Source organism: Scyliorhinus canicula, chromosome 10, assembly GCF_902713615.1.
Source record: "Scyliorhinus canicula chromosome 10, sScyCan1.1, whole genome shotgun sequence".
NCBI lineage: Eukaryota > Metazoa > Chordata > Chondrichthyes > Carcharhiniformes > Scyliorhinidae > Scyliorhinus > Scyliorhinus canicula.
Genome location: NC_052155.1, coordinates 183,386,927 through 183,410,831, shown reverse-complemented (window position 1 = coordinate 183,410,831; position 23,905 = coordinate 183,386,927). Strand labels below are relative to the sequence as shown.

Sequence of the window (23,905 nt, the reverse complement as noted above, 5' to 3'; positions counted from 1 at the left end):
GTCCACTAGCAGGGAAGCTCTTATCCCTCGAGTCCCATGTGAGGTTTGTTACACACATGATCAAACATCTTCTGAAAAGTCCAAAGATACAATGATGCTCATTTCCCCTTTTCAAACCCTACCAGTGACACCCTCGAAACAAGATTTCTCAAAGATGACCCCGTCCACAAAACTATATTGACGATGTAAAATTCCACCCTAAGTTTGGTCCAATATTCAACACGAGTTCAGCACAACCTCTCTGATTTTCAAACCAGTCCCTCCGGAAACAAACCTGTGCTTTTATCTCATCTTGTTAACTTACGCCGCTACTTTTAGTCGTTTTTTTTTACCTCCACTCTCGAAACGGTCTGTGATTTTTGGCGGGTCCTGTTATTTTGGCCTTCATGAAAGTGACATGGGAAAAGGGACAATTATATTCCCGAGGCCTCTGGAAAGGTTCAAAAGCCAATTCACAGTTGCACAGAAGGTAAAGGTTTAAAAAAAACAATGGGCAGACCTGTGGAGAAAGGAACTCCAAGGTGCAAGATTGAGTCTCCTGCGGGCATAGAACATAGAACATAGAACATTACAGCGCAGTACAGGCCCTTCGGCCCTCGATGTTGTGCCGACCTGTGAAACCACTCTAAAGCCTTATTCCCTTAGCATCCATATGTCTATCCAATGACCATTTGAATGTGTTTAGTGTTGGCGAGTCCACTACTGTTGCAGGCAGGGCATTCCACGCCCTTACTACTCTCTGAGTAAAGAACCTGCCTCTGACATCTGTCCTATATCTACCACCCCTCAATTTAAAGCTATGTCCCCTCATGCTAGACATCACCATCCAAGGAAAAAGGCTCTGACTGTCCACCCTATCTAATCCTTTGATCATCTTGTATGCCTCTATTAAGTCACCTCTTAACCTTCTCTCTAACGAAAACAACCTCAAGTCCCTCAGCCTTCCCTCATAAGATCTTCACTCCATACCAGGCGACATTCTGGTAAATCTCCTCTGCACCCTTTCCAATGCTTCCACATCCTTGCTATAATGCGGGTGATGGAACAAAACAACTCCCAGGCCTTGGTTTGGATAGTTGCTGAAAGTGGAGGTGATTGAGATTGGCCGGACAGAACCACATTCTGTCTGCGAGAGATGACCTGTAAAATTGGCAGTCAGGCCAGCCATTCTGAATTTGCAAATACATTATTGCGTTGTTTGGGTTGGAGTAGTTTTATCGAATTTCTCAGGCTGGAAGCAAAACAATCTTCATTTCATGGAAACATATTTATAGTTACGAGAACATGTTGCTTTCTTGCACAACATCGCAGACTGTTCGTTCACCCTTGACGGGACTCAGTCTGACATGCTCCATTTGACACCTCGGAAAATACTTAACGCCGGAGAAACTCAAGGTACTTTGCCACTCCAGGATGACGATAGATGCCAAACGGTGGACATGTTCTTCTTCCTAGCAATTTTTATTGCAAAGGTGCCACCCCAATACAGAAATTTAAAACTTTGGGTGGATTTACTTTTTTAAAAACCAGAGTCCGTTCTGGGCGGGTTTAGCAGGGTCGTTCCTGACACTGTAGCACCGGGAATGACCCGGCTAGCTAACGGCACTTTGTTGCTATTTTGGCCCCTGGCGAGGATGCATGCCGCTCCTCCCGAGGCCACATTTAGCGTTATTTCCTGCACTCAGGAGCTCTGATGAGCGGAGTTTCTCAGCACAGGAAGAGATCGGGCCGCCATAAGGGGTCCTTGGGGCCCCGCCGCACCCCACCTCAGCGGGCAGGGCACCCCTGTGCCCGATCCCCGGCACGGGCAGAATGCTAGCCTGGCACCCTGGAAGTGCCAACTGGGCACCCCGGCAGTGCCAGGGTTGCACCGGCCCTGTGAGGGTGCCATTCTGGCAGTGCCACGGTACCCGGGTGGTACCAGCAGTGCCAGGGTGCCACCCTACCCCGAGGCCGACCTCCAGGGACTCTAATCGCCAGAGGATGCTCTTCCCAAGTGCCATTCCACCTGGTCATGTGGGGAGCAGTTGTGGGGAGCAGTGCTGAACGACACCCGGCTGGAGTCTCCGCAGCGAGGCCGGTAGATGCCGGGTGGCTGTTCGATGTGGCGTCCATGTGGCTCAGTGAATTTCTAAACTCACTTAACTATGCAAGTCTGGGCCCCGCCCATTGGGATCTGGTTAGATCTCACGAGGCGTAACAACCGTCGGAATTCCGGGGAAAGGCTTCTCCCGGGATATACTGACCGCGTTCCGTCCCGATTCCAGTGGGACGCAGACGGTATATCGTACCCGTTATTTCAGAATTGGCTATAGTGTACGCTCTCGGCTTCACAATTCCAATTCCCATTCTCTTCCCATACCTCGTGTTGCAAGCGGGCAGACTTCCGTCTGTTTCCATATCTAGTAATCCGCGGAACAGGTCGCTGGCCTGTTGCCTGGGGCTTATAGTTTGAGAAGCCCCACACCACATCAAGTGTTGGCTGATTAGAAGCCCCTGCCCCTCCTACTGCCAGCCACTGGCGTGTTTGGAAGGACTTGCAGGTCGATATTCAACCTGATTGACCGCCTTATGAACGCACCTTCCTTGGTCGTCAAGTCCTGGGGTGGGACTCAAATCCGGAGCGTCCGGCTCAGAGGCAGGGATGCTACCCACTGCCCAACAGGACCCCCACCTGGGCTGCATAAAGAGACATAAAAAGGTGCCAATTTGCTTCCGAAAGCACTCTAAATCAAGAAAATATTTGACCCAATAGTTGACTGATTGTGGCCAGGTTTGTACAAAAGTATCGGACTGTACCATTGGGAGTTGGAAAAAGAAACTCATGGAGAAATTTTGCTCGATTGCAACCTTGTGCATAAACACGCATCAGAAAATTATTCAACAATATTCCCAATGGAATATAAAATTAGCACCCCTAACAGATAAGGGGAAACAATTTCCTCAGTGTTCCCAGCATAACCTTGGCGGGAACCTGTTTTTCCCGATTTCACCTTCATTCCAAGGCTTCTCCTGTCAAAGTTACAGCAGTGCACCAACAACAACTTGTATTTATGTAGTGCCTTTAATGTGGTGAAAAGTCGTAAGGCACTTCACGCGGACGTGATCAAACAAAACCCGACGTTGAGGCCACGCGAGACGGTCATTTTGACAAGCGTGTTAAAACGGAAGCAGGTGGAAAGGTTCAGGAAGGGATTTCGAGAGCTGGGGGCCCAGGCCCCTGCCGGCACGGCCACTAATGGCGGAGGACTGAAAATCGGATCGGAGGAGCACACTGACCTCGGAGGCAGGGTGGGGAGGGAACCAGGGTGGTGGTGGGTAATGTGGTACCAGTTGAGTCTTGGATAAACTCGCCCATACTGAGGCACGGAGGCCACCCAGGAGAGTTCACTAGAAGAGAATCCCTTGCAGTCATTTCAGGAACAAAAGTAATTGCTCCCTTTGCAAAAGCAGTAATAAAATCTAAGTTGACTCTGCGGGGAAACACCTAATACCATGCCGACTAACATTTCCAAAGAGAAAGTTGAGTAGCCGTCTCTTTGAAAACAGAACGGAAGACTCAAGATAAAGACAAGTACAAATAGAACATAGAACAGTACAACACAGAACAGGCCCTTCGGCCCTCAATGTTGTGCCGAGCCATGATCACCCTATTCAAATCCACGTATCCACCCTATACCTGTAACCCAACAATCCCCCCTTTAACCTTACATTTTAGGACACTACGGGCAATTTAGCATGGCCAATCCACCTAACCCGCACATCTTTGGACTGTGGGAGGAAACCGGAGCACCCGGAGGAAACCCACGCACACAGGGGGAGGACGTGCAGACTCCGCACAGACAGTGACCCAAGCCGGAATCGAACCTGGGACCCTGGAGCTGTGAAGCATTTATGCTAACCACCATGCTACCGTGCTGCCCTGATTAAATACTAATGGATCTTAATGACTCATTCATTAAAAGGTTTGATAATGCAATAGGTTTGAGGCATTTACGGTGAACTACAACAAGAGATTTAGAGAATTAGGATTTTTTAAGACAAACATAGAACTTGGTCACCAAAGACAAATTAGCTTGATATAAGAATCAGGAGGTCCAAGAATGCTCCTCCTTGCTCCAAAGAATACGTGGAGGCCATCGACACCAGCTCATGCTCGCAATTCCCCTGTTTCAGTTCTAGGGCCTGCCTGATCAGAACTCACACCTCTCCAATATTACATTGCCAAGACTAAGGCCGCCTCCCTGGAGGTGTCCTCACATGGTTGACCCCCATCAGCCCCATCGCCGAACTCCTGCCATTGGTCACCCAACATGCCCATCTTCTTTTTCTTTCACGGGATGTGGGCATCGCTGGCGAGGCCGGCATTTGTAGCCCATCCTTAACCGCCTGTGAACTGAGTGGCCTGCTGGACCATTTCGCGGGCATTAACCGGCACATTGGCACAGTGGTTATCACTGCTGCCACACAGCGCCAGAGACCCGGGATAAATGACGGCCTCGGGTGTGTGGAGCTTGCACTTTCTCCCCATGTCTGCGTGGATTTCCTCTGGGTGATCCAGTTTCAGTTGCAGTTTGGGTGGATTGGCCATTCTAAATTGCCAGTTAGTATCCAAAGGTGCAGGGCCGGCTCAAGGTACCGGTAACTCGGGCAGTCGCCCGCGGAGCCATGTGCTAGGGGGCGCCATCAAGGAGTGCGTGACCGGGTCCCGCGCATGCGCAGTTGGGCCGGTGCCAACCAGCGCATGCGCGGTGGCCGCCCTCCCTCAGGCCGCCCCGCACAAACATGGCGGATGGATCCAGGCTCGCCAGTGGTCACTCTGGCCCCCCTCCGCCCCCCCCGCCCCCCCCTGGCCCCCTGGCCCGCCCCCCCCTGCCCCCCCCCCACCCCCCACCCCCGGCCCCGCCCCCTGCCCCCCCCCCGAAGGGCGCCGAAGTTCAGCTTGCCCGGGGCGCCAACAACCCTAGGGCCGGCGCTGCAAAGGTGTGCAAGTTAGGTGGGGTTACGGGGATAGGGTGGAGGAGTGGACCTATGTAGGCTGCTCTTTCGGAGGGTGCAGACTCAATGAGCCGAACGGTCTCTTTCTGTTCTGTAGGGATTCTGTTTTTGTGTGTTTTCTATGTTAAGTCAACAACATTACTCTGGGTCTGGAGTCACAGAGGCATGCAGGTTTACAGCATTAAAACAGGCCCTTCGGCCCAACTTGTCCATGCTGTCCAGTTTTTACCACTAAACCCTTCCCAATTGCCCGTATTTGGCCCATATTCCTCTATATCCATCTTACCCATATAACTGTCTAAATGCTTTTTAAAAGACAAAATTGTACCCACCCCCACTACTGCCTCTGGCAGCTCGTCCCAGACACTCACCACCCTGCCTGTGAAAAAATTGCCCCCTCTGGACCGTTTTCACTCGTTCGCATTAGTTGATTTGATTAGTTGAGGCCAAAACAGTGTTTGTTTTCAAGAAGCAGTTAGGTATAGCACTGAGGGTGAAGGGGATTAAAGGCTATGGGGGAAAAGCAGGATTAGGCTATTGAGTTGGATGATCAGCCATGATTGTGATGAACGGCGGAGCAGGCTTGAAGGGCCGAATGGCATCCTCCTGCTTCTATTTTCTATATTTCTATGATTGGATAATGCTTGACTGTCGATCAAACAACCCTTCATACTCACCCCATCTCCAATGTTTTTGGACCTAATCAACGGAACCATTGAAATAAAAAACACACCATTTGTCTTAATGGCTCTCTGTGACTTTTTTCTGGGCTGTTGTTCACAGCAGTATCCTTGGAGATTAATCTGAAATTTCTGGAGGCTCCAGGATAATCCTGGAGGATTGGCAATGCTCGTGGAGGCCCAATGCCCAATTTAAGGCAAGGCTTAGCACCAGATGTGTGCTCCGAGCAGCCTGTTTCGTTACTGGAAAACTGGCCTAAGCCGATTATGCCGCCAACGAATCCCAATCCTCCAACTGGCACTGATTCCTATGAAGTGTCTGTTAAAATCCAGATTGTACCACTGCCGTATCTGCAGGTACAGAGCAGCAAGGCAGCACAGTGGTGAGCACTGTAGCTTCACAGCTCCAGGGTCCCAGGTTCGATTCCCACCTTGGGTCACTTTCTGTGCGGAGTCTACACGTTCTCCCCGTGTCTGCGTGGGTTTCCTCCGGGTGCTCCGGTTTCCTCCCACAAGTCCTGAAAGACATGCTTGTCAGGTGAATTGGACATTCTGAGTTCTCCCTCCGTGTACCCCGACAGGCGCCGGAGTGTGGCGACTAGGGGATTTTCACAGTAACTTCATTGCAGTGTTAATGTAAACCTGCTTGTGACAATAAAGATTATTAATATTATACAGTATGACCAGGTGCAAATTAAACACAGGTCAACAAGATGTACAAGTCTTGCCCTCTCGTCATTAATTTGCCTGCTCGTGCTCCACTGTGAATGGGTTGATGGGTTGACACGGGGAAGGGGAACCATTGCATAATAGGGGCAATGGACTAAGGAGCAGGGGTAGGCCATCTGGCCCTTCGACATTGCTCCACCATTCGATATGGTCAAGGCTGACTTGGATCTGGTCTCAACTCCACTTGTCACTCCCCCCCCCAACATAACCCTGGACCCCCTTGTCTATTAAAAACCTGTCTAACTCCGCCTTGAAAAAACTCGATGGCCCAGCCTCCACGGCTCTCTGGGTTGAGAATCCCACACAGAAGAGATTTCCCCTCATCTCTGTACGAAAAGGGAGACCCCCTTATTCTTGAATCCTGCTCCACTCAATAGCACAGCCTTCTAGATCTGAAATGATTTACCCCCATTACAAACCGCAGCATTATTAACACGGGGCATATTTTTCTGCACATCTTTATATATCCACTTTCAAACGAAACAGAATTCTCCTGGTCTCGCTCTCGGTACTCACTGCCATGTGAAGTGGCTGGGGCCAATAGTATTGCTGCACTTAAGGGGGAGCTAGATACAACACAAGAGTCAAAAGGATATTTTGATAGCATGAGATGAAGAGAGGAGCGATGAAGCATAAACGCTAGCATAGACCTGTTGGGCTGAGTGGCCTGTTTCTATACTGCAGACGAGAAGTGGCACATACTGGAAGTATGAAGTGGGTTAACGATTAAACCAGCCATTCTGTCGACAGATAACAATGCCTGTGTGAGTGAACCAGCTGTTTGTCTCACATTACAGTCTAAAGTTCCACATGGAAACAGAAATCCCAACTCCATGACAACTAATCAGCCATATCCCACATAATGTAAATGTTAATGGTATTCATTCCTCCAACAGACCTCTTTAATAAGGCAGCAAACATTACTGTTATGCAACCAGCATTTCTCACGGTGAGAGACAGTTTCTCAAGATAAAGATGTAAATCTGCATTTATCATGCATTACTTGCAATGGAACAGTAACAAACTGTGAAAATAAACGTTATTGTGCGACACTGCGATGACACTTCACAATGCAAAACTCTTCTCGCTTATTGCAAGCAGACCATTTAGGAAGCAAATGGTTTCAGATGTTGAACAGCAAAATTCAAACAGAACACTGTCATGAATGTAATTCATGACAGTAATGAAAATATTTTACATTACAAGAATGACTTTTTCCGATAAAGGCTCTGTGCTGGATCTGGCAGCTGCCTTCGAATTTGTTCAATCAGCTTGTATTTATATAGTGCCTTTATTGGGATACAATATCCCAAGCTGCTTCACAGCATCACCATGATTTGACACTGGACCACGTAAGAAGATATTGGTACAGCTCAGTCAAAGATAGTGCCTTGTAGATCAGGATATCTGCGGTCTTCACGAGTAATTGTGATGAATGTCACTTTAAGACCAGTCTTACTGAGTACGGGACATGTGGTCTGAGCTATCGGGAGAATCTGTCGAAGGGGAGGGGAGTTTTCCTAGTTAGAAAGAGTGCGCTGGGGCAGCACAGTGCCGCAGTGGTTAGCACTGCAGTCTCAGGGCACCGAGGTCCCAGGTTCGATCCCGGCCCTGGGTCACTATCCGTGTGGAGTTTGCACATTCTCCCCGTGTCTGCGTGGGTTTCGCCGCCACAACCCAAAGATGTGCAGGGTAGGTGGATTGGCCACGCTAAATTGCCCCTTAATAAAACAAATTAAAAATTAAGAAAGCGTGTGCTATGGACTAGCCTGAAGCATGCAGCTCAAGATGCAACCACATAATTAAAGTTTGTTTGTTCAACTCAAGAAACCTCTCGGAGTGCATATTGACGATGTCTTAAAGGAGGAGAGAGAGCTGGCGAGGCAGGGAGGGAATTCCAAAGCTTCAGGCACAGGTAGCTGACAAGTCTAACTCTCTCATAGCTTCAGATGTTGAATTCAGAACATGATAAGAACATAAGAACATAAGAACTAGGAGCAGGAGTAGGCCATCTGGCCCCTCGAGCCTGCTCCGCCATTCAATTAGATCATGGCTGATCTTTTGTGGACTCAGCTCCACTTTCCGGCCCGAACACCATAACCCTTAATCCCTTTATTCTTCAAAAAACTATCTATCTTTACCTTAAAAACATGTAATGAAGGAGCCTCAACTGCTTCACTGGGCAAGGAATTCCATAGATTCACAACCCTTTGGGTGAAGAAGTTCCTCCTAAACTCAGTCCTAAATCTACTTCCCCTTATTTTGAGGCTATGTCCCCTAGTTCTGCTGTCACCCGCCAGTGGAAACAACCTGCCCGCATCTATCCTATCTATTCCCTTCATAATTTTAAATGTTTCTATAAGATCCCCCCTCATCCTTCTAAATTCCAACGAGTACAGTCCCAGTCTACTGATGGTGACAGCTATCACCTTGTTGCCTTCATGTGACTTATTGATGTTAACCGTGTGTTTCGCAATGAGGTATAGGAAACCGGCATGGATAAGATGGGCTGAATGGCCTGTTTCTACGCTGTAAATTCTTTTACAATGACAATCAGCACCCAGAGGGCACATTTTGAAAGTAACAAATAATATGAATGACCAGAGTTTGGGAGATGAGGCTGGAGATGTTCCCTGTTGGCATGTCTTCATATCATGGTCATTGATTCCGTATCCTTTAAAGGATTCAGCGCAAAAACGACGTGGCATGTTCTTTGCAATTTATTTCTACCAGCTCAAAAGTGGTCCGCTGTTTAAATGATTTAACAACCTGTCCCGCAAAGTGAAAACAAAGTGTACGGAAATGACAGGTCCACTTATTTATCTGTGACGCAACATTGATTCTCTCTAAATGTAAATAGTTATCACCCAGCATTGTAAGAAGCTATAATTACTACCACCGACATACTGTCAGTTTTGCTCAAAACATTTCTTTCAGTTGTGCCAACAGCAGCAAAAACAAGTTTCAAGGTCAACGAGAAACAGTTGCTTTCTGTTTTATCGGAATTCCCAGCTCTGAGTTTTTAGGAACAAAAAGTTGCAACTTTAAACAGGATGTCATTCTGATTGTGCCAACGCTTCCCATATTAAACTAAAGGCAAGAGACATCAGACACCAGCTACTTCCGCCTGCCGCACAGCAACAAAGCAATTCAGCACTGAAAATCATTTCCATAGAAACACCAAATGCTTGCAACAGCTGACCAATACCAGTCAGCCACTGGAGAAGGCCATGTGTTGCAATAAAGCGACTTGCCCCGAAGCTGGGGAAATCACAATCACGCAACCCACCAAGTGCACAATTGCCTTGTAACTGGGGAAGGAAATCTGCCCTCCACCCCAGTCACCCTCAACGTCAACTAAAAAGTTTATTTTGTGCGTGGGGCTTCGACTTTGATTGTACATTTTGCTTATTTCATCAATAATAATAATCTTTATTGTCACAAGTAGGCTGACATTAACACTGCAATGAAGTTACTGTGAAAATTCCCTAGTCGCCACATTCTGGCGCCTGTTCGGGTACACAGAGGGAGAATTCAGAATGTCCAATTCATCTAACAGCACGTCTTTTGGGACTGTGGGATGAAACTGGAGCACCCGGAGGAAACCCACCCAGACACGGGGAGAACGTGCAGGCTCCGCACAGTGACCCAAGCCAGGAATCGAACCTGGATCCCTGGCGCTGGGAAGCAACAGTGCTAACTGCTGTGCTACCACGACGCCGTTCAAAGAACAGGAGAAAACTGAACCAAAGCAGCTTATGGCCGGAATTCTCCGGTCGTCGGGATTCTCTGTTCCCTCCAGCAGCGCGCCCCCACCCATGGGTTTCCCAACGCCGTGAGGTGGCTTCAATTCCCATTGACAGGCAGCGGGAAGATAGAATCCCACTGCCAGCAAACAGCGCAGCGCCGGGAAACACACGGCTGGGGGACCAGAGAATCCAGCCCATTATAATAATAGAATCTTACAGTGCTGGACGCCATTTGGCCCATGGTGCCTGTTATGGCTCTCTGAAAGAGCTATCCAGTTGGTGTCACTCCCCTGCTCTTTCCCCGTAGCCCTGTAAACTTCTCATTCTCGAGTATTTATCCAATTCCTTTAGGAAAGTGACTTTTGAATCTGCTTCCATCGCCCTTTAAGGTAGCGCACTCCCGATCACAGCAACCCGAGGTAAAAAAAAGATTTCTCCTTATTTCCTCCCCTATTTTGCTAACGACACAAAGTTATTTTTCTTTTTTTTTAAATCCCACTTTGCTTCTTACTTATCTTCAATTTCACTCTTCACAAATCACAAAGAGATATATTGACAGATTGTTTGATAGATTAGGTGAATGGGCAAAACTGTGGATTTCATTACGGGCAAATGTGAAGTCATCCCGCTTTGGATAAATAAAGAATAAACAAGGGACTTTCTAAATGATGAAAAGCTAGAAACAGTGAGGCTGAAAGAAACATGGAGGTCTCGGGACAAAGATCATTAAATTCGTCATGAGCAGGTCCAGAAAATAATTAAAAAGACTCATGGAATGTTTGGCTTTAAATCTAGGGGACCGGAATACAAGAGGGTAGAAGTCATACTTCAGCTATGTAAATCGCTGGTTCGGCCACGCCTGGAGTTACTACTGCAGTTCTCACCTGCTGTACCCAAACACGGATGCAGGGACTTAGCATGGAGCGGGGTGATCACTGCCCTTGACTTCAGCACCAAGGAGATCCCCACGTCGAAGGTCAATGGGGCCAAAGGGAAAACTCGCCAGTGGCTGGATTTCTACCTGTCACCTGCGCTCTGCCAGAAAGTAGGACGTTTGGCAGAGACCAATCATTGAGGGGAAATACACCAGAGCATGGATCCAGCTTCCCTGAACTCACCCACCTTCAGCTGTTTTATCAATAATCCTCCCTCTTTAACAAGGTTAGGTATTTGGCAGCTTGCTGACCATCCCAAATTGTCCAGCTCCTCTGCTAATGAAGCATCAACGGCAGAACCATTCAGGCTCGAGCTGACAACTGGCAGTGAGCATTTGTGATATGTGAGTGCTAGACGATGGCAAGAAAATGTTCTTCCTCCACCCTGAAACTTCCGACGCATTGCCATCACAGAGTCCCCAATCACCAACATCCTCACGATCACCTATGACCAGAAGCTTAACTGAACCAGCCATATTAATACCCAAGCTATAAAAGGAAGCAAGAGGCTGGGTACTTCACAAGTGGCTTAACGCCCTGATTCCTCAATGCTTCTTTAATGTTTACAAAGCTCCAGATTAAAACTTCATCGTGTGGACGATGCCGCTGCAAGGACACTAATGAAGCCTGACACCATTCAGGACAGTGCAACCCCCTCAGCAGCATCCCCACCATCTCACGGTGGATGCTGAGGTGATATGCGCGTGCACAGTTCTGTACAGAATTAGCGATGTGACCTCCAACCAGCTGGTGGCAATAAAGATCTATCATGTGACGAGATACCCGCCAGTTGGCAGTAAGACGTACATGAGGATAGTCGCACTAGAGGTAGCTCCAGGAGAATTCACTGAATTCATTTATTCGTTACTGTCTGTATCACAATTCATCAGTTATCTTTCCACATGTTAATACTGTTAATAAATCGTCTTACTAGTCAAAGAACTGGATGTTCTGTGTGCATCTGTACTCCAGCCATAACACAGAACATAACAGATGCCATATACATTACCTAGAACCTACTAACTTATACAAAGTGCTATTCATCCATCATCCATGTGATGGCTGACGTTCATTGGCCCCGATTTCGGGAACAACTCAAGAGTTAAAATTCTCTCATCCTCGTTTTCAAATCTTTGTCCCTCCCCACCTCTGTCAACCCTATCTTTCTTATACCCTCTGAGATCTCTGCGCTCCCCCAATTCCAGCCTCATGTGCATTTTCAACTCTCTTGTCATTGGCGGCCGTGCTTTAGTCTAGGCCCTCAGCGCTGGAATTTCCTCCCTGAACCTGCTCAGCTCCCTCTCCTCCTTTAAAACTATCCTGAAGAGCTAACTCTCTGACCAAGTTTTTGGCCATCCGTCCACGTAGCTCCTTATTTGGGTGGGTGGCAAATTCAGTCTGATAAACCTGATGTGAAGCGCGTTGGGAAATGGGTCAGAGATGCTATATAAATACAGGTTGTTGTTGTTGTTGAAGAACAATGTTTTAAAAATCACAGACTTGCAATTCTGTGCGCAGTGTTTCATCTGCAAAAAGCTCGCGGCAGAATGAAATATACTTTGTACGACAAATTTCGCTTGGTTTCTTGCAGACCCCCGTATTCCTTCATGGACCAGTTTATCAGGGAAGCTTCACGGTGTGCGTGGGTTTCCTCCGGGTGCTCCGGTTTCCTCCCACAGTCCAAAGATGTGCGGGTTAGGTGGATTGGCCATGCTAAATTGCCCATAGTGTAAGGTTAATGGGGGGATTGTTGGGTTACAGGTATACGGGTTACGTGGGTTTAGGTAGGGTGATCATTGCTCGGCACAACATCGAGGGCCGAAGGGCCTGTTCTGTGCTGTACTGTTCTATATCTATATCTATATCAAGTAACAGACAGCAGTGGAGCCATCAAAACTTTGCAGCTTTTAAAAATGCTTGTTAGAAAATTATCGTGCCTTCTCACCCAGTTTGCTGATCTCCTGTTGCTCAACTAAAAATATCTCAAGCATGCGTCAGAAGAGGAAAATAAATAAAGCGGTGCACTGTACCAGTAAACAGATTAAATGTATGACTTTTAATTCGGGCTAATGCCATCAATAATGGGAATTCAATGTCTTTAATAGCACAGCCATAAAGATATCCTTCCTCTTCAATTATAGAATCATTTCCACACACTTTAGAACACAAGGACTGGGTCTGGCAGTAGAATTAACTCTGTGGTCCTTCCTGTCGATGCACTCTGATCCTTTCCTGGTCAATTTACCCACATTATAATCTTTCTTCAAACTTCGAACAGCTGCAAGGAAAGAAAAAAAAAGGGTCCCTTTTCTCAAAATCCAGCCATCTCTTGCTGATGATTAAGTGCATGTATATATTACCCTCAATGGGAAACTAGTTGCTATTTGAGAAGCGTCCTTTAATCCCCTAACTAACACTAATCTAAGAGCACCCTGCATGAAACAGCCCTAATGATAAAAGTGATTGGCCTTCAGACCGTGTACAAAGTCTGTCATCTGCCTCGGCACAACATTTTGCACATGTCGCTGTAAATCCCTAGAATCGCTGAGCTTTGCATCCATCCCCCCCCCCCCCATAGTCTATAAAGCTGTATCTCAGACTCAAGATGAAGGTTAATAACATGGTGTGCCGTTCTGTAAGCAGACAACTGTCTCTGCTCTGACTGCTTAATATGCACTGCAAGAAGCAAAGCCAAGTGGGTTAAACAAAGGGGAATTTGAGAGTTACCAAAGCGGATTAATGATTACTCATTTTATCTCCTGCACAGTTAACTAATCAGTTAACACAACTACACAAACAGACAACGCGTTTCTGCGGCCCTTCAGGCACACACCTATGGCGGTGTCTGGATTTAAGATTAAAATTCTCACGAGTTATTTTGGAAAATGATATCATACAGGATGCATTGCTAGGCTCAACCTAAGGATCGAGCAAAACATGCAAATCGAGAAGGATAACCGTGCCCAGGGGGCTGTAAGGAAGTGAATCAGTGATCATCTAAACCCTGAAAGAAATTCATTTTCCTTTAAGTAATTGAAACCTCTTTTACAGCAGGTTTCACAGCACACTTCCTAACATAGTAATACCAGTCCATTATATTTTTAGTGCTGAGTGTAAATATAAAATGCTATATTGCTATTATTAATAGAATACAAAAGATCACAATTACCATCCTTGGCATTTGACCATCCTAGACACAGCATGTGCCACACATACACACACGCACTTACTTTGAAACGGTTAAAGTTGAAATGAAGAATTGAATTAAATTTCCTGTAGCTCTCTCCCCGTTCAAGAGGAGAGAGGATTAAAATGCTGAATTATGAGCAGGCGGCTGAATAGCGTCGACCTTGCACCCGACGAGCTGGGCGGAAAATATTGCTCGCTCTTCGCAGGTCGAGGGCTGAATTAAAATAAACAATTTTTAAAAACTTCCCATTCTGAAAGGAACTATGAATCATCATTTGAATTTTCTGTTACCCTGCACCACTTCTGCAATAAAATAAAAAAGGAAGTGGTTTTACTTAATTTCTAGTCGATCTGTCAAATGGCAAAAAAAAAACACCAAAAAGTTGAAAACTTCAGCAGGAATGACCATAAAAAGAAAGGCACACAAACCATACGATGAACTTGCAATGTTGATTCATTACATCTTGCCACCTCAATCGCCTGTAAGAACAGAATTATGTTTTTTCGGTTTTATGTCTACATTTCCGTTACTCATCTGTATTTACGATTTACTCCTCTACTCACCCACTCTGACTCCTTCCAAAAACCCAGCACTAACACCAAAAAGTCATTATTCCAACATCTGCACTGGACAATAAAATGTTCAGCTCGGAGGCACATACGTGCTTCGTAGAGGCAAAAAATTCATACCTGAAAACCCAGAAATATAAAAGGTTTCAAAAGTAATTTCCACTGTGAAGATGGAAGTTTGAAACGAGGCGATGTTATTATTGGCAACCGCATTTTTAAAAAAAAAACTCCCTTCAACGTAGCAAACAAGATGCAGAAAATAAAACATGTCGGTGGAGTGCATTATTAAATCAGTGAAACTTCCTATTAAATCTCCTTTGAATGGAGATTGACCTTACATCTGGCACGGGAGTGAGCTGTACCAACAGTCGTTTTTACGTGACGATTACGTATGGTCACTGCTTTGGCTGTCCGAAGCAGCACTCTGAAGGAGGGGGGGGGGGAGTGCAATATGGTTAAAGGATGTACAGAAGGGGTTGGGTGGGAAATGTCTATTTTACCATGTTGTTGTTTATGTTATTATTATTTCGTTTGTTATTGTTATAAAAAATTTTGCAAATACTTCAATAAAAATATTTTTAAAAAAAAAGGAAATCAGCAAAACGAAACTTGTTTTTTTTTACACATTTTACACAGGCAACTTTTATCCCCCGTTAAACAAAATTGAGAAGAGTTCCTTAATATGTGAGAAGCCAGAATTGGAGGAACGCGTAAATCTCAGGGAGTTGTAGGGCTGGAGGAGGTTAGAGAAGTCTTGGGACAGGAAGGTGGGCTTGGGGGTGGTGGTGGTGGTGGTGGGGGAGGTGGAGGGGGTTGCTGCAGGCGGGCCAGGTCTTGGGGGAAGTTTGGAAACGAGCATGAGAGAAGCGACATTGTGACGGAAATCCCGGGCTAAGCAAGTCCTGTTCAACAAGTATGACTTCAATCGTTTATCCTCCAACATTTGACGGCGGCACGGTGGCACAGTGGTTCGCAGTGCTGCCACACAGCGCCAGGGACCCGAGTTCGATTCCAGCCTGTGTGGAGTTCACACATTCTCCTAGTGCCCGCATGAGTTTACTCCAGGTGCTCCGGTTTCCTCCCACAGTCCAAAGATGTGCAGGTTAGGTGGATTGATAAATTGCCCTTTAGTGTCCAAATTGCCGTTTAGTGTCCGAAGGTGTGCAGGTTAGGCGAGGATAGGGCAGGAGAGTGGGGAGGGTGCTCTTTTCGAGGGTTGGCACAGACGTAATGGGCCAAATGGCCTCCTTCTGTAGGGTTTCTATGGATTTGCATCCCCCCCCCACCGCAGCAGATTAGTGACAAACAGGAATTAAAAGTTCTCAAAGTTCTCAGCAAACTGGAGAAACAGACCAGCCTGTAGGAAAGCCAACCAGGTGACCACAATGAAAAATTCCCTTGAGCCGTTTTCAAATCTATGTTTTCATTCAAAGTAGGAGGTAAGATTGCAGCAACGAGGCGAGATTGAGAGAAAGGGGAGGGGGGCTCCCTAGCCTGTGCATGACATGCCTTCCAACTGCTTTCGCTGGGTTAACATCACTCCTTTGAAACTGAGGGGGGGGGGAGGCGAGGCCATAAAGCTCAAATTTAAGAAAAAAAGCACCGCAATTTTGTCACGGCGGACAAAGTTCTCCGAAAGTGATTTTCTTTCTCTTTTTGCATTTGGCCAAGTATGAGCAATGGACATCGGGGAGTTACCATATACTGAGGGTAGCTGACATCAGGGAAGAAAGAGCTCGTAAGCTACAACTGTAACGTAACAAAGACAGAGAGTGCTGGAGAAACTCAGCTGGTCTGGCAGCGTCTGTAAGAGACAGAAAAACAGAGTTCACATTCCTGGTTCAATATGACGCTTCTTCGGAGTGAAGCGCAAAACCTCTTCGATTGTCTTCGACTGGCAGAAGCAATGGGCACTTCTGGTCGCATATTCGGAACTTCATGTCTCACTGGAACATTGTGACAACTGAAGGGGCGGCCACTATCTTATCAGGCATTTGGGGACCACCAGGAGGCTCCATGGCAAGTTGCTCACTCTTGTTTGCCAGCCAAATCAGCACAGATATTGGGTGGACACAAATTCACAGTGCTTCACATCTGATCACGCGATGTGCACATTTACGGCACAGGTCGGAATCTGAGGTGGAAATGAGGTGAAGCCATTAATTAATGGAGATTTGAATTCCACCTGAATTAATGGAGATTTCCACCTCATTGATCCTGAGACTCAATCCAAGCTCTTCAATATTCAAATAAATCTAAAAACCATCTTCTTGTATTAGAGGAGGGATTCCATTAGGTGGGGAGGTCTGTGAAGCTGTAGTTGTTACTTTCAGAGCAGACAAGGTTCAGGGAAATGGAACAGATATTGCCAATGGGTAGAGTGAAGCCAACGAGGTAACACTAGGCTTCTCTCGCTAGCAAGTTTCCCCTGGAACCAAGGTGCCATGGGGGAACCCACACTGCTTTAAATGCTCCCCATCATCAGCCTGGCATTGGGTGGCAGGGGTAGCAAGCCTGCTGTCATTCTGAGAGGGGCCTGTTGAGTCAAGGCTGCACCTCCGCACTCCTATGACTCTGTGTTGCTCTGGACGCCCTTTCATCATCATTCTACAGAGTCAGCAGCAGCCATTTGAAAGCAGATTGCGGGCCAGCAGAACTGCGCGTGGGTGCTCCATCGTGGTGGGCACCACCACTCACTCCATATTTTCAGAGTGAAGCCCATTTTAGACAATTTGAAGATGGACTCCTCCACTCTCTCACCCATCCGTGGGTGCTTGCTGGAAGGCTGCCGTGGTCCCCACAATTTCCTGAAGCATACGCGTTAGCCTTCTTGGTGCAAAAGCAAAAAACTGCGGATGCTGGAAATCTGAAATTAAAACAGAAAATGCTGGAAATAGGGAGCACGGTGGCGCAGTGGTTAGCATTGCTGCCTCACGGCGCCGAGGACCCAGATTCGGTACCGGCCCCGGGTCGCTGTCCGTGTGGAGTTTGCACATTCTCCCCGTGTCTGCGTGGGTCTTACCCCCACAACCCAAAGATGTACAGGGGAGGTGGATTGGACACACTAAATTGCCCCCTTAATTAAAATAAAATAAATCTAAAAAATGTTTTAAAAAAGAAAATGTTGGAAACACTCAGCAGATCGGTAAGCCTCTGTGGACAGAGTTAATGAGCAGAGTCTTTCCTCTTCCCATGGAGACAGGTTAGGAGGCTGGAGCCAAAGCAAAATTGATAAAGATCCCTTTGGATTGGTTATCCAATCCTTGTGGAAAACCCAGCAGCCATTTTGTGCACAGCAAGCTCCCACAAACAGCGATGTGGTAACAACCATATTTGGTTGAGGGATAGATATTGGCCAGGATATTGGGGATAACTCCTCAGCCCTTCTTCAATAATAGTGCTATGGGATCATTTATGCCACAGAATTGTTATAATGCAGGGAGGCCATTCAGCCCATCATGCTTGCACGTGTCTCCGAATGGGAAGCGGGCAGCCGAGGCCTTGGCTTCACACCTCATCCAAAAGGTGGCACTTACACCCGCGCAGCACTCGCTCAGTGATGCGTGCACATCAACACTGGTGTTGGTATTCAAATCCATAACCTTCTGCAGCACAGGTAAGAGTACTAGCAACTCAACCTCAACTGACTCACAAAGGAAGCAAAGTAGGAGAGAAAAGAGTGCATAAGATGTATAGGAGCCTGCATGACGTCTTTTCCTGGACCGTTACTCACCACTGCCATGACTCTGCCCAGTCAATACTTCTTCCAGATGGGAAACAGTGGGTTGTGATGGTGGAGGTGGTGTGTGAAGCACTGATGGTAGAAGTGATAGAGGGAAGTGGGGGAGGGGAAAGTTGTGAGTGGTGAGGCTGGAGTTGGTGTAGGTGTGAGAGGTTAAGAGTCTTACCTTGACGACTTTGGGGAGGTCACTGAAGTTTTTTCTGGCATTGCAGCCGCACCCTGGGGGCAGGGTCCTGCCATTGGCCATCTCAGTGAACACTTCACACTGGGAGCAGCAATGTTGCTTGGTGAGATCTCGCTCCTCCTGAAGCCTGGGCAAAGGCCTCTAAAACTGTGTTTAAGGAAGTTTGTGCCCTTTCTGTAACCGCTATCAACCGCCACCTCACGATAGTGAGCGTGTCTCACCAATTTCCCGTGGTTCCTACGGCCAACTAAACAGGTCCCTGCCCTCTAAATGTTCCTTCCCAGGCATTGTCACGACTGTAGGTTGTGGGAAAATGCACATAGCAAAGCAGCTTGAGCCAGGGTAGGAGCAATAACGCCAAGCCTTGTGCGGATAATTTAGAAACAAAACTCAAGGCACTCACTTACACAACAATAATTGTTTTCGATTATACGCTTAACAGAGCCTTCAGGGGCAGCACGGTGGCACAGTGGTTAGCACTGCAGCCTCACGCCGCTGAGGACCCGGGTTTGAATCCCGGCCCTGGGTCACTGCCCGTGAGGAGTTTGCACATTCTCCCCGTGTCTGCGTGGGTTTCACCCCCACAACCCAAAGATGTGCAGGGTAGGTGGCTTGGCCACGCTAAATTGCCCCTTAATTGGAAAAAAATAATTGGGTACTCTAAATTTATTTTAAAAAACAGAGCCTTCAGCACTCAACATCGAGTTCATTAATTTTTGATCGTAACCACTGCTCCTATTTTCATGGACAGCTGGTGCTGAGAATGGTTCTACTGTGACCATTTATACCTCTTCTAGCCCAATCTTTTGTTTCTCTACATATCCCATTACCAACCCCTTCTGGCTTGCACCACTGTCCCTTTTGTCATTAAATCTCTCCCGCCTCCTCGGCTATCATTCTATATCCAGTCTATATATTCCAACAAGAAAGAAATATTCCAAGGTGCGAACCCACCAAGTTAAAGATAGCATGAAACTTAAAGAAAGAGTATATATTTGTACAAAGATTGATGGCAAGTCAGGAGACTGGGCAGAATATAACAAACATTAGGGCAGCACGGTGGCACAGTGGGTTAGCACTGCTGCCTCACAGCGCCAAGGTCCCAGGTTCGATCCCAGCTCTGGGTCACTGTCCCGTGTGGAGTTTGCACATTCTCCCCATGTTTTCGTGGGTTTCGCCCCCACAACCCAAAAGATGTGCAAGCTAGGCGGATTGGCCACGCTAAATTGCCCTTGAACTGGAAAAAAAAATGAATCGGGTACTCTAAATTTAAAAATAAAAAAATAAAAAAATAATATAATAAACATCGCCGAATAACTGACGATTGATAAGGAGGGAAGAATTAGAGTATGAGGGAAAGCTAGCTAGAAATATAAAAACAGATAGTAAAGGTTTCTAGCGATATTTGAAAAAGAGTTAACAAAGTGAGCATTGGTCCTATAGAATGTGCGTCTGGAGCATTCATAAGGGAAAATAAGGAGATGGCAGATGAATTGAACCAGTATTTTGCATCAGTCTTCACAACCCACAAATAGATGTTAATCGGGAATTTGAAGGGGAGGGAGGTACTCAAGAAAATGATAATCACCAGGGAAGTGGTACTGAGCAAATTGTTGGGTCTGCAGGCTGACTAATCCCCTGCTCCTGATGGACTTCATCAGGGTTTTAAATTTTTTTAATTCCCCAGATTCGGGGAAGGTTCCATTAGATTGGAAAATAATACTCAAAAAGGGAGGGAGTCACATGCAGGAAACTACAGGCCAGTTAGCTTAAGAGCTGTCATAGGGAAAATGTTAGAAGCTGATATTAAAGATGTAATAGCAGGGCACTTAGAAAAATTCAAGCCAATCAGGCAGAGTCAACATGGTTTTGTGAAAGGGAAATCATGTTTACCCAATTTATTGGAGTTCTTCGAAGAAGTAACATGTGCTGTGGATAAAGGGGAACTGGTTGATGTTAGATGTTGGGTATTTGATACAGGGCCACATCAAAGATTATTGTGGAAAATAAAAGTTCATGGTGTAGGGACTAATGTATTGGCATGGATGGGAGATTGGCGAGCTCAGCTAACAGGGAACAAAGAATAGGCATGAATAGGTCTGTTTCTGCTTGGCAAGATGTAACAACTGGTGCGCAACAGGGATCAATGATCAACTTTTCCCAATTTCTATATATGGCTTGGATGAAAGGACAACATTGTGATTGCTAAATTTGCTAACGACATAAAGATAGGTAGGAAAGTAGGTTATGAAGAGGACGTAAGGAGTCTACAAAGGGATATAATAATAATCTTTTCATTGTCATGAGTAGGCTTACATTAACACTGCAATGAAAAACCCCGAGATAGGTTAAGTAAGTGGGCAAAGATCTGGGAGATGGAGTATAATGGGGGGGGAATAAGCTTATTATCTCAATGGTGAGAGTTTGCAGAGCTCCGAGATGCAGAAGGATCTGGTGTCCTAGTGCATGAATTGCAAAAGCTAAGCATGCAGGCAAGTAAATAGAAAGCTAATGGAATATTATCATTTATTGTGAAGGGGGGGGGGGGGGGGGGGTTCTGTCTCAGTTATACAGGGCATTGGTGAGACTTAGGGGTGGAATTCTCCCATCATTTGTCAGTTTGACAGAAAACCGACATGTTGGCCCTCTGAGTTGCACAGCCGAATTTTTAGTACAGATCTCGTGCCTCTCTGACAAAACAAAAAAATCAGTGAGTGTGATTTAGCCATCACTTTGGCCGGGCAGAACCTGATAGAGATGGCGAGGCCGGCTCCACAGAGATCGTGGCGCCCTTTAAAAATGGCGCCACGATCAGCACAGAAAGAAGCCCCCAGCTCTCCTACCCCTGTCCCCACAAGCATTAAGGACCCCCCTCCTCCCCACAAGCATCAGAATTGGGGATCTCCACCACACCCCCCCCCCCCCCCCCACAACAAACGTAACATGCACCCCGCCCTCAACCAGGCTCCCCAGGGGGGCAGCCCCAAGCAGTTTAAAGAAGGTCGGCCAGAATGGGCAGGTTGTCTTACGAGGGAAGGTTAGACAGTCGAGGCGTGGATCCGATGGAGTTTTGAAGAGTAAGAGGCAACTTGGTCAAAACATATTAGATCCGGGGGGGTATTGACAGGGTGGATGTGGAGAGGATGTTTCCTCTTGTGGGAGAATCTAGAACTAGGTGTCACCGTTTGAAAATAAGGCGACACTCATTTAAGGCAGAGATTAGATGTTTTTCTCTCAAACAATCGCGGGTTCATAGAATCCATACAGTACAGAAGGAGGTCATTCAGCCCATCGAGTCTGCACTGACCACACAGCCGCATAAAAATATTTTTCATTGTACTTCGGTACATGTGGCAATAAATCAAATCAAATCAAAATCAAATCTGGAAACACTGGGCGGGGTTCTCCGATCGCCAATGCCAAAATCCCGTTCGGCGATTGGCTGGGAATCCACTTTTACGCCGGAATCGGAGGCTCCGCCCCCTCAAAAACGGCGTACGCACGCCGTTGGGACGGCCTCAGGACATCATCTGAGGCCCTCCCCTGATGCTCCGCCCCCGATGGGCCGGGTCCACAACGGCGTGGCTCGCGTGTGCTCACACCGTTCAGGGACCTCACGCAGCAGCTGCGGACTGTGTCCAGAGCCGCCACAGTCGTGGGTGGGGGGAACCATTCCGCTAGCAGGGGGGCTTCGGCGGGGGCTCGGGGGGCCAGGTGGGAGGTAGTCCGGGGGTGGCGAGGCTGGTTACGGGTGGCAGTTTTTGGCAAGCTGGGTTCGCACGCCAAGTTGCACGGCGTGGCTGCCACGGCCACGGACCCGGCCATTCTGCGGCCATATCCGCAGGTGAAGCCGGGGGCTTTACGCTATGTGGCTGCTAGCCCCCCTCCAGGCGGAAGATAGGTGTGGGGGCGGCACCGAATTTCTGGTCGTAAGACCAGACAGATCCTGCGAACAGAGCCACAGTGTGGGAGAATCCAGCCCACTAACTCTGTTTCGCTCTCCACAGATGCTGCCTGATCTGCTGAGTGTAACAACAACCTTCATTTATATAGCACCTTAAACATAGTCAAAATTCTTTTCATGGAATTTCTCCAGTGCAGAAGAAGGCCATTTGACCCATTAATCTGCACCAACCCTCTGAAAGAGCACCCTACCTAGGCCCACTCCCCTGCCCTATTCTTGTAACTCCACATAACCTACACATCTTTGGACACTAAGGGACAATTTATCACGGCCAAGCCACCTAACCTGCACATTTTTGGACTGTGGGAGGAAACGGAGCGCCCGGAGGAAACCCACGCAGACACGGGGAGGACGTGCAAACTCCACACGGGCAGTGACCCAGGGTCAGAATTGAATCTGGGTACCTGGCGCTGTGAGGCAGCAGTGCTAACCGCTGAGCCGCCCCGAAGGTGTTTTACAGGAGCGAGGATCAAAGAGTTGGGTTTTAAAGAGTACCTTAACGGGAGGATAAAGAGGTGGAGAACTTTAGGCGGGGAATTCCAAAGCTAAGGGTCTTGGGCAGTTGACTGCACAGCCTTGAACATCGGGATGAAGGAAATGCAAGAGTGCAGAATTTGCTGCCTACTGCCCATTGTCTATATGGTCTGGTCTGGGGCCCTTTTTAAAATCTGAACTCAATTCAAAATGGCCACTTTGAGCAATAAAGTTCGGTCATAAAGATGGGTCAGACTGTCAACTGGTACGACACTCGTTCGGCCAATATAAAAAAGGCACTCGAGCAGGAACTGTTCTTGATCAATGGGAGCCGAGCCGGGGAATAAAAATAAACAAAGCGGACTTTTGCTTGCTTCTATATATATATCGGCGAGTGAAATGCTGCAATGTGAGGTTATCTTAACTGTCTACCTCACAGAATTTATTATGTGTAGTTAACAGTCCCAAAGAGATTCCAAATCCAAGGAATAAAAGCTATGACTCAAAAAGAAAATCAACATGATTTGACCACAACCGTGGAGCAAATGGGAGGTGGTGGGGTGGGTTGGGGTTGGGGGGGGGGGATCGGGGAGGGTTGCAGGGAGTCAGTACATTCCTCTGAAAGATAGCCCTGGTTGCAATCAAGAAAATGTGGTACTGTGCACCGGAATAAAATAAACAGCCTCGCTAC

At 47.2% G+C, this 23,905-nt stretch overlaps 1 protein-coding gene across 10 annotated transcripts in view; it reads right to left on the bottom strand.

Moving 5' to 3' along the window:
- The window catches only part of znf516 (zinc finger protein 516), a 179,545-nt gene that overhangs the window by 138,634 nt on the left and 17,006 nt on the right, over window positions 1–23,905 (bottom strand). Inside the window, exon 1 of one of the 10 annotated variants that reach the window (XM_038810273.1) lies at window positions 11,279–11,960. The exons of the other annotated variants lie outside the window; for them this stretch is intronic. The gene's annotated coding sequence lies outside the window, so the exon portion shown is untranslated. Of the gene's footprint in view, window positions 1–11,278; window positions 11,961–23,905 lie in introns of those variants that run through there. 10 annotated transcript variants of the gene reach the window in all.